The following is a 10,886-nucleotide window of genomic DNA, read 5'->3' as shown; positions in this document are numbered from 1 at the left end:
ATTTGAGATGTCAATCATGGGTCTATGACAAAAGGTGCCGGACAAGTTACACGTCAAAATACCTTTGAGCCTGCATGAACATTCTGCCAATGAAAGTCTATGGGATGTTTTTGCCCACTTTTTCGTGCGCTGTTTGAACATCGTCGCTCTAATCGCTCCGAAAAGTCAGAGCACACGTCTCCTCAATAAGCCGCAACATTTGACACCTCATTCATGTGTCTACGGCAAACGGTGCCGGAAATATTACTCACAGAAGTTCCTATGGGCCTGTGTGTGTGTGTGTGAGAAAGTGACAGTTGAGATTCAAATTCACTGACATTCTGCCATTGTAAATCAATGGGATTTTTTTAGCCCGCTTTTTCCTCCGCTGTGTGAACATTGTAAGTCCGATCGCTTAGAAAAATCATAGCACACCTCTCCTCAATGAGCCGGTCGATTTGACACCTCATTCATGGATATACAAAAAACTATGCGGGAGGAGTAGCGTGCCGAAGTTTTGTCAGGGCGAACAGTAATAGTAATACTAGATATGTACATTTCCTGAAGAAAATGTGAGTGGTGCTTGCAGTGGCAAAACTCGGCCCTCGGTTGCTAGGGTGATGTAATTGGTTGCTAGGGTGTGGCTATGAAGATCACAGGTCACTACTTATAGGCCGAGTCCAAACCCACAAACCTCTATGACTATGAGTTATATCACAAATTGTATAGCAATGTAAGTCTATTGGAGATTTTGCTGAAATTTCTCACCCGCTTTACGATAATCGTACGCCCGATCGCTTCAAAATTTCATAGACTCACTACTTATAGGCCGAGTCCAAACCCACAAACCTCTATGACTTTCTGATCCAAAGATATATCACAAATTTTATGGCAATTTTAAGTCTATAGGAGATTTAGCCCAAATTTCTCGCCCGCTTTACGAAAATCGTAGGCCCGATCGCTTCAAAAATTCATAGCACACCTCTCCTCAATAAGCCGGTCGATTTGAGACATCATTCATGGGTCTATGACAAACAATGTGGGACGAGTTACACGTCGAAGTACCTTTGGGCCCGAAATTAACATTCTGCCAATGAAAGTCTATGGGATATTTTTGCCCACTTTTTCGTGCGCTGTTTAAACATCGTAGCTCCAATCGCTACGAAAAGTCATAGCACACCTCTCCTCAATAAACCGCAACATTTGACACCTCATTTATGGGTCTACGGCAAACGGTGATGGACAAATTACGCACCAAAGTTCCTATGGGCCTGTGTGTGTGTGTGAGAAAGTGACAGTTGAGATTCAAATTCACAGACATTCTGCCATTGTAAATCAATGGGATTTTTTAGCCCGCTTTTTCCTCCGCTGTGTGAACATCGTAAGTCCGATTGCTTAGAAAAGTCATAGCACACCTCTCCTCAATAAGCCGGTCGATTTGACACCTCATTCATGGATCTACGCCAAACGGTGCGGGACGAGTTACGCGCCGAAGTTTTGTAAGGGCGAACAGTAATAGTAATACTAGATATGTACATTTCCTGAAGAAAATGTGTGTGGTGCTTGCAGTGGCAAAATTCGGCCCTCGGTTGCTAGGGTGTTGATATGCTGTTGCTATGGCACCCATGATGGTTGCTAGGGCCGTTGCTATGGTACCCGGGGTGGTTGCTAGGGTGTTGCTATGCAGTTGCTATGGCACCCATGATGGTTGCTAGGGCCGTTGCTATGGTACCCGGGGTGGTTGATAGGGTGTTGCTATGCAGTTGCTAGGGTACACGGGGTGGTTGCTAGGGTGTTGCTATGCAGTTTCTAAGGTACTCGGGGTGGTTGCTATGGCCGTTGCTAGGGTACTCAGGGTGGTTGCTAGGGTACCCGGGGTGGTTGCTAGGACCGTTGCTAGGGTACCCAGGGTGGTTGCTAAGGTGTTGCTATGCGGTTGCTAGGGTACCCGGGGTGGTTGCTAGGGTGTTGCTATGCGGTTGCTAGGGTACCCGGGGTGGTTGTTAGGGTGTTGCTATGCGGTTGCTATGGTACCCGGGGTGGTTGCTAGGGCCGTTGCTAGGGTACCCGGGGTGGTTGTTAGGGTGTTGCTATGCAGTTGCTAGGGTACCCGGGGTGGTTGATAGGGCCGTTGCTAGGGTACCCAGGGTGGTTGCTAAGGTGTTGCTATGTGGTTGCTAGGGTACCTGGGGTGGTTGCTAGGGTGTTGCTATGTGGTTGCTAGGTTACTCTGAGTGGTTGCTAGGGCAGTTGCTATGCGGTTGCTGGGGTACCCGGGGGGTTTCTAGGGCCGTTGCTAAGGTACCCGGGCTAGTTGCTATGGCATTGGTAGGCAGTTGCTAGTTGTCAAAGATCATTACAATGGAGTGTTATAGAGGTCTTTGCCTGATTAGCCCTTAGCTAATTGCTATAAGCATGAAGCTATTGACTGCTAGCATGTGTAGCATGTTGAGAGTTTGCTAGCATGAGTTAAAAGTAGCAACTCCCATGTCTATGCGACATTCTGATACAAAAATATAGGTCTTGCTAATTGGTTGCTAGGGTACTCTGTTTGGTTGCTAGGGAGTGGCCAATGACGACACTTTAAAGTGTAGTTGCCAGTATGAGTGATATAAACCAACCCCCATGTCTCTGTGACATTCAGGTCAGAAGATATGCCTGTGTGGCTTTAGGTTGCTAGGGTACTCTGTTTGGTTGCTAGGGAGTGGCCAATGACGACACTGTAAAGTGTAGTTGCCAGCATGAGTGATATAAACCAACCCCCATGTCTCTGTGACATTCAGGTCCGAAGATATGCCTGTGTGGCTTTGGGTTGCTAGGGTACTCTGTTTGGTTGCTAGGGAGTGTCAATGTTGATTGGTGATTGGGCGTTTGCTGCCCCGACTCAAAGGAGTCCGCCCCCATGTCTCTATGACACTCTGATCCAGAGATATGCATCTGGGCCCTTATAATGGAAGTCTATGGGATCAGTTGCTAAGGTGCCCTAAATGGTTGCTAGGGCGTGGCTTGACATCTTCATGATGATCCGTAGAGTCTGATTGGCCATTTGAGTAAAATGGGCCCACCTCCATGTCTCTAGGCCAATGTGATGCTGAGTTATGCCCAATGCAAAATCCTAATGTAAATTAACATGGGTTTTCATGGGACGTCCCTTCACCATTATAAGTCAATGGGGAAAATTTGGAGAGCTCTTGCACCCCAGGGGTACAACTTTTACCCCATTGCGAGGAGTCTTCTCACACAGCTTGATAGCCTCTCCAGATGTGGCGAATCAGGTGTTTCTACGAAAATCACTCTCGGCGCTACGTCCCGTCAAAGTTGGCCGCAATGCATTGTCTATGGGATTTTGGGGGCGAATAAAAATGGGCTGTGACATCATCGTACCCCCAATGGTTTTAAAAAGTTCTCAGAATTTTTTGCTCAATGGGCCGCACAATTTGACGCCAGTTTCGAGGGTCTACGACAAAAACTGCGGGAAGTAATTTTTTTGCATAAAGGGGGCGTTTGCGCCCCAGGGGTACAACTTTTACCCCATTGCGAGGTGTCTTCTCGTACAGCTTACCAGCCTCCCCAAATGTGGAGAATCGCGTTTTTCTACAAAATTCTTGCTCGGTGCTACGTCCCGTCAAAGTTGGCCGTAATGCATTGTCGTTGTAAATTTTGGTGTGGTTCTTTGCCCCGTGTGACATCATCGTACCCCCGATCGCTTATAAAAGTCATAGCACACCGAATGTATATAGGCCGCACGATTTGACGCCTGTTTCGAGGGTCTACGACAAAAACTGCGGGACTAGTTACGCGCCGAAATGTGTACGGAAGAAGTGGAATAATAATAATAATAATAATAAGTATGTCGAATAGTAATAGTGATGCTTTGCCTATGGCAAGCACCACTAACTAGATATGTACATTTCCTGAAGAAAATGTGAGTGGTGCTTGCAGTGGCAAAACTCGGCCCTCGGTTGCTAGGGTGATGTAATTGGTCACTAGGGTGTGGCTATGAAGATCATAGGTCACTACTTATAGGCCGAGTCCAAACCCACAAACCTCTATGACTTTGTAATGCAAAGATATATCACAAACTGTATGGCAATGTTAGTCTATCGGAGATTTTGCCGAAATTTCTCACCCGCTTTACGATAATCGTACGCCCGATCGCTTAAAAAATTCATAGTACACCTCTCCTCAATAAGCCGGTCGATTTGAGACGTCATTCATGGGTCTATGACAAACGGTGCCGGACTAATAACACGCCGAAGTACCTTTGGGCCTGAATTAACATTCTGCCAATGAAAGTCTATGGTATATTTTTGCCCATTTTTTCGTGCGCTGTTTGAACATCGTAGCTCCAATCACTCTGAAAAGTCATAGCACACCTCTCCTCAATAAGCCGCAACATTTGACACCTCATTCATGGGTCTACGGCAAACGGTGCCGGACAAATTACGGACCGAAGTTCCTATGGGCCTGTGTGTGTGTGTGAGAAAGTGACAGTTGAGATTCAAATTTACAGACATTCTGCCATTGTAAATCAATGGGATTTTTTGGCCCGCTTTATCGTCCGCTGTGTGAACATCGTAAGTCCGATCGCTTAGAAAAGTCATAGCACACCTCTCCTCAATGAGCCGGTCGATTTGACACCTCATTCATGGGTCTACGCCAAACGGTACGGGACGAGTTACGCGCCGAAGTTTTGTCAGAGCGGACAGTAATAGTAATACTAGATATGTACATTTCCTGAAGAAAATGTGAGTGGTGCTTGCAGTGGCAAAACTCGGCCCACGGTTGCTAAGGTGATGTAATTGGTTGCTAGGGTGTGGCTATGAAGGTCACCACTTATAGGCCGAGTCCAAACCCACAAACCTCTATGACTTTCTGATACAAAGATATATCACAAATTGTATGGCAATGTTAGTCTATCGGAGATTTTGCCCAAATTTCTCGGCCACTTTACGATAATCGTATGCTCGATCGATTCAAAAAGTCATAGGACACCTCTCCTCAATAAGCCGGTCGATTTGAGACGTCATTCATGGGTCTATGACAAACGGTGCAGGACGAGTTACACTCCGAAGTTTCTATGGGCCTGTTTGAACTTTCTGCCAATGAAAGTCTATGGGATATTTTTCGCTGCTTTTTCGTGCGCTGTTTGAACATCGTACCTCCAATCGCTCCGAAAAGGCATAGCACACCTCTCCACAATAAGCCGCAACATTTGATACCTCATTCATGGGTCTACGGCAAACGGTGCCGGATAAATTACGCACCGAAGTTCCTATGGGCCTGTGTGTGTGTGTGTGTGTGTGTGTGTGTGTGTGTGTGTGTGTGTGTGAGAAAGTGACAGTTGAGATTCAAATTCACAGACATTCTGCCATTGTAAATCAATGGGATTTTTTAGCCCCGCTTTTTACTCTGCTGTGTGAACATCGTAGGTCCGATCGCTTAGAAAAGTCATAGCACACCTCTCCTCAATGAGCCGGTCGATTTGACACCTCATTCATGGGTCTACGCCAAACGGTGCGGGACGAGTTACGCGCCGAAGTTTTGTCAGGGCGAACAGTAATAGTAATACTAGATATGTACATTTCCTGAAGAAAATGTGAGTGGTGCTTGCAGTGGCAAAACTCGGCCCACGGTTGCTAAGGTGATGTAATTGGTTGCTAGGGTGTGGCTATGAAGGTCACCACTTATAGGCCGAGTCCAAACCCACAAACCTCTATGACTTTCTGATACAAAGATATATCACAAATTGTATGGCAATGTTAGTCTATCGGAGATTTTGCCCAAATTTCTCGGCCACTTTACGATAATCGTATGCTCGATCGATTCAAAAAGTCATAGGACACCTCTCCTCAATAAGCCGGTCGATTTGAGACGTCATTCATGGGTCTATGACAAACGGTGCAGGACGAGTTACACTCCGAAGTTTCTATGGGCCTGTTTGAACTTTCTGCCAATGAAAGTCTATGGGATATTTTTCGCTGCTTTTTCGTGCGCTGTTTGAACATCGTACCTCCAATCGCTCCGAAAAGGCATAGCACACCTCTCCACAATAAGCCGCAACATTTGATACCTCATTCATGGGTCTACGGCAAACGGTGCCGGATAAATTACGCACCGAAGTTCCTATGGGCCTGTGTGTGTGTGTGTGTGTGTGTGTGTGTGTGTGTGTGTGTGTGAGAAAGTGACAGTTGAGATTCAAATTCACAGACATTCTGCCATTGTAAATCAACGGGATTTTTTAGCCCCGCTTTTTACTCTGCTGTGTGAACATCGTAGGTCCGATCGCTTAGAAAAGTCATAGCACACCTCTCCTCAATGAGCCGGTCGATTTGACACCTCATTCATGGGTCTACGCCAAACGGTGCGGGACGAGTTACGCGCCGAAGTTTTGTCAGGGCGAACAGTAATAGTAATACTAGATATGTACATTTCCTGAAGAAAATGTGAGTGGTGCTTGCAGTGGCAAAACTCGGCCCTCGGTTGCTAGGGTGTTGATATGCAGTTGCTATGGCACCCATGATGGTTGCTAGGGCCGTTGCTATGGTACCGGGGGTGGTTGCTAGGGTGTTGCTATGCGGTTGCTATGGTACCCAGGGTGGCTGCTAGGGTGACGCTAATCGGTTGCTAGGGTACCCAGGATGGTTGCTAGGGTGTTGCTATGCGGTTGCTATGGTACCCGGGGTGGTTGCTAGGGCCGTTGCTAGGGTAGCCGGGGTGGTTGCTAGGGTGTTGCTATGCGGTTGCTAGGGTACCCGGGGTGGTTGCTAGGGCCGTTGCTAGGGTACCCAGGGTGGTTGCTAAGGTGTTGCTATGTGGTTGCTAGGGTATCTGGGGTGGTTGCTAGGGTGTTGCTATGTGGTTGCTAAGGTACCCAGGGTGGTTGCTAGGGTGTTGCTATGCGGTTGCTAGGGTACCCGGGGTGGTTGCTAGGGCCGTTGCTAGGGTACCCGGGGTGGTTGCTAAGGTGTTGCTATGTGGTTGCTAGGGTATCTGGGGTGGTTGCTAGGGTGTTGCTATGCGGTTGCTAGGGTACCCAGGGTGGTTGCTAAGGTGTTGCTATGCGGTTGCTATGTTACTCGGGTGGTTGCTAGGGCAGTTGCTATGCGGTTGCTAGGGTACTTGGGTGGTTGCTAGGGCCGTTGCTAAGGTAACCGGGCTAGTTGCTATGGTGTTGGTATGCAGTTGCTACTTGTGAAAGATCATTACTATGGAGTGTTATAGAGGTCTTTGCCTGATTAACCCTTAGCTAATTGCTATTAGCATGAAGCTATTGAGTGCTAGCATGTGTAGCATGTTGAGAGTTTGCTAGCATGAGTCAAAAGTAGCAACTCCCATGTCTATGCGACATTCTGATACAAAAATATAGGTCTTGCTAATTGGTTGCTAGGGTACTCTGTTTGGTTGCTAGGGAGTTGCCAATGACGACACTGTAAAGTGTAGTTGCCAGCATGAGTGATATAAACCAACCCCCATGTCTCTGTGACATTCAGGTCAGAAGATATGCCTGTGTGGCTTTAGGTTGCTAGGGTACTCTGTTTGGTTGCTAGGGAGTGGCCAATGACGACAATGTAAAGTGTAGTTGGCAGTATGAGTGATTTAAACCAACCCCCATGTCTCTGTGACATTCAGGTGTGAAGATATGCCTGTGTGGCTTTGGGTTGCTAGGGTACTCTGTTTGGTTGCTAGGGAGTGGCCAATGATGACACTGTAAAGTGTAGTTGCCAGTATGAGTGATATAAACCAACCCCCATGTCTCTGTGACATTCAGGTCTGAAGATATGCCTGTGTGGCTTTGGGTTGCTAGGGTACTCTGTTTGGTTGCTAGGGAGTGGCCAATAACGACAATGTAAAGTGTAGTTGCCAGTATGAGTGATTTAAACCAACCCCCATGTCTCTGTGACATTCAGGTGTGAAGATATGCCTGTGTGGCTTTGGGTTGCTAGGGTACTCTGTTTGGTTGCTAGGGAGTGGCCAATGACGACACTGTAAAGTGTAGTTGCCAGTATGAGTGATATAAACCAACCCCCATGTCTCTGTGACATTCAGGTCTGAAGATATGCCTGTGTGGCTTTGGGTTGCTAGGGTACTCTGTTTGGTTGCTAGGGAGTGGCCAATAACGACAATGTAAAGTGTAGTTGCCAGTATGAGTGATTTAAACCAACGCCCATGTCTCTGTGACATTCAGGTGTGAAGATATGCCTGTGTGGCTTTGGGTTGCTAGGGTACTCTGTTTGGTTGCTAGGGAGTGGCCAATGACGACACTGTAAAGTGTAGTTGCCAGTATGAGTGATATAAACCAACCCCCATGTCTCTGTGACATTCAGGTCTGAAGATATGCCTGTGTGGCTTTGGGTTGCTAGGGTACTCTGTTTGGTTGCTAGGGGGTGTCAATGTTGATTGGTGATTGGGCGTTTGCTGCCCCGACTCAAAGGAGTCCGCCCCCATGTCTCTATGACACTCTGATCCAGAGATATGCATCTGGGCCCTTATAATGGAAGTCTATGGGATCAGTTGTTAGGGTGCCCTAAATGGTTGCTAGGGCGTGGCTTGACACCTTCATGATGATCCGGAGAGTCTGATTGGCCATCTGAGTAAAATGAGGCCGCCTCCATGTCTCTAGGCCAATGTGATGCTGAGTTATTCCCAATGCAAAATCCCTATGTAAATTACCATAGTAGGAAAAACGCATGTGTTTCATGGGCCGTCCCTCACCATAGTAAGTCAATGGGGCCACTTTGGGGCGCTTTTGCGCCCCAGGGGTGCAACTTATACCCCATTGAGTGGTGTGTTCTCGCACTGCTTGATAGCCTCTCCAAATGTGGCGAATCACGTGTTTCTGCGAAATTGTCGCTCGGCACTACGTCCCGTCAAAGTTTGTCACAATGCATTGTCTATGGGACGTTTTTGGGGCGCTTTTTCGCCCCGTGTGATGTCATCGTACCCCCGATCCCTTATAAAAGTCATAGCACACCGAGTCTATATAGGCCGCACGATTTGACACCTGTTTCGAGGGTCTACGTCAAAAACTGCGGGACTAGTTACGCGCCGAAATTTCGCAAAGAAGAATAATAAGAAGAAGAAGAAGAAGAAGAATAATAATAAGTATGTCGAATAGTAATAGTGATGCTTTGCCTATGGCAAGCACCACTAACTAGATATGTACATTTCCTGAAGAAAATGTGTGTGGTGCTTGCAGTGGCAAAACTCAGCCCTAGGGTGTTGATATACAGTTGCTATGGCACCCAGGATGGTTGCTAGGGCCGTTGCTAGGGTACCCAGGGTGGTTGCTAGGGTGTTGCTCTGCAGTTGCTAGGGTACCCGGGTTGGTTGCTAGGGTGTTGCTATGCGGTTGCTAGGGTACCCGGGGTGGTTGCTAGGGCCGTTACTAGGGTACCCAGGTAGGTTGCTATGCGGTTGCTAGGGTACCCAGGGTGGTTGCTAGGGTGTTGCTATGTGGTTGCTAGGGTACCCAGGGCGATTGCTAAGGTGTTGCTATGCGGTTGCTAGGGTACCCAGGGTGGTTGCTAGGGTGTTGCTATGCGGTTGCTAGGGTACCCGGGGTGGTTGCTAGGGCCGTTGCTAGGGTACCCAGGGTGGTTGCTAAGGTGTTGCTATGCGGTTGCTAGGGTACCCTGGGTGGTTGCGAGGGTGTTGCTATGCAGTTGCTAGGGTAACCAGGGTGGTTGCTAGGGTGTTGCTATGCAGTTGCTAGGGTAACCAGGGTGGTTGCTAGGGTGTTGCTATGCAGTTGCTAGGGTAACCAGGGTGGTTGCTAGGGTGTTGCTATGCGGTTGCTAGGGTAACCAGGGTGGTTGCTAAGGTGTTGCTATGCGGTTGCTATGGTACTTGGGTGGTTGCTAGGGCCGTTGCTAAGGTACCCGGGGTAGTTGCTAGGGCATTGGTAGGCAGTTGCTATATGTCAAAGATCATTACTATGGAGTGTTATAGAGGTCTTTGATTGATTAGCCCTTAGCTAATTGCTATTAGCATGAAGCTATTGAGTGCTAGCATGTGTAGCATGTTGAGAGTTTGCTAGCATGAGTCAAAAGTAGCAACTCCCATGTCTATGCGACATTCTGATACAAAAATATAGGTCTTGCTAATTGGTTGCTAGGGTACTCTGTTTGGTTGCTAGGGAGTGGCCAATGACGACACTGTAAAGTGTAGTTGCCAGTATGAGTGATATAAACCAACCCCCATGTCTCTGTGACATTCAGGTCAGAATATATGCCTGTGTGGCTTTAGGTTGCTAGGGTACTCTGTTTGGTTGCTAGGGAGTGGCCAATAACGACAATGTAAAGTGTAGTTGCCAGTATGAGTGATTTAAACCAACCCCCATGTCTCTGTGACATTCAGGTGTGAAGATATGCCTGTGTGGCTTTGGGTTGCTAGGGTACTCTGTTTGGTTGCTAGGGAGTGGCCAATGACGACACTGTAAAGTGTAGTTGCCAGTATGAGTGATATAAACCAACCCCCATGTCTCTGTGACATTCAGGTCTGAAGATATGCCTGTGTGGCTTTGGGTTGCTAGGGTACTCTGTTTGGTTGCTAGGGAGTGTCAATGTTGATTGGTGATTGGGCGTTTGCTGCCCCGACTCAAAGGAGTCCGCCCCCATGTCTCTATGACACTCTGATCCAGAGATATGCATCTGGGCCCTTATAATGGAAGTCTATGGGATCAGTTGCTAGGGTAGTCTGTTTGGTTGCTAGGGAGTGGCCAATGACGACACTGAAAAGTGTAGTTGCCAGTTTGAGTGATATAAACCAACCCCCATGTCTCTGTGACATTCAGGTGTGAAGATATGCCTGTGTGGCTTTGGGTTGCTAGGGTACTCTGTTTGGTTGCTAGGGAGTGTCAATGTTGATTGGTGATTGGGCGTTTGCTGCCCCGACTCAAAGGAGTC

This window comes from Garra rufa, chromosome 17, assembly GCF_049309525.1.
Source record: "Garra rufa chromosome 17, GarRuf1.0, whole genome shotgun sequence".
Classification (NCBI taxonomy): domain Eukaryota; kingdom Metazoa; phylum Chordata; class Actinopteri; order Cypriniformes; family Cyprinidae; genus Garra; species Garra rufa.
The sequence above is the reverse complement of the archived record's forward strand: the minus strand, read 5'-3'. Positions refer to the sequence as shown.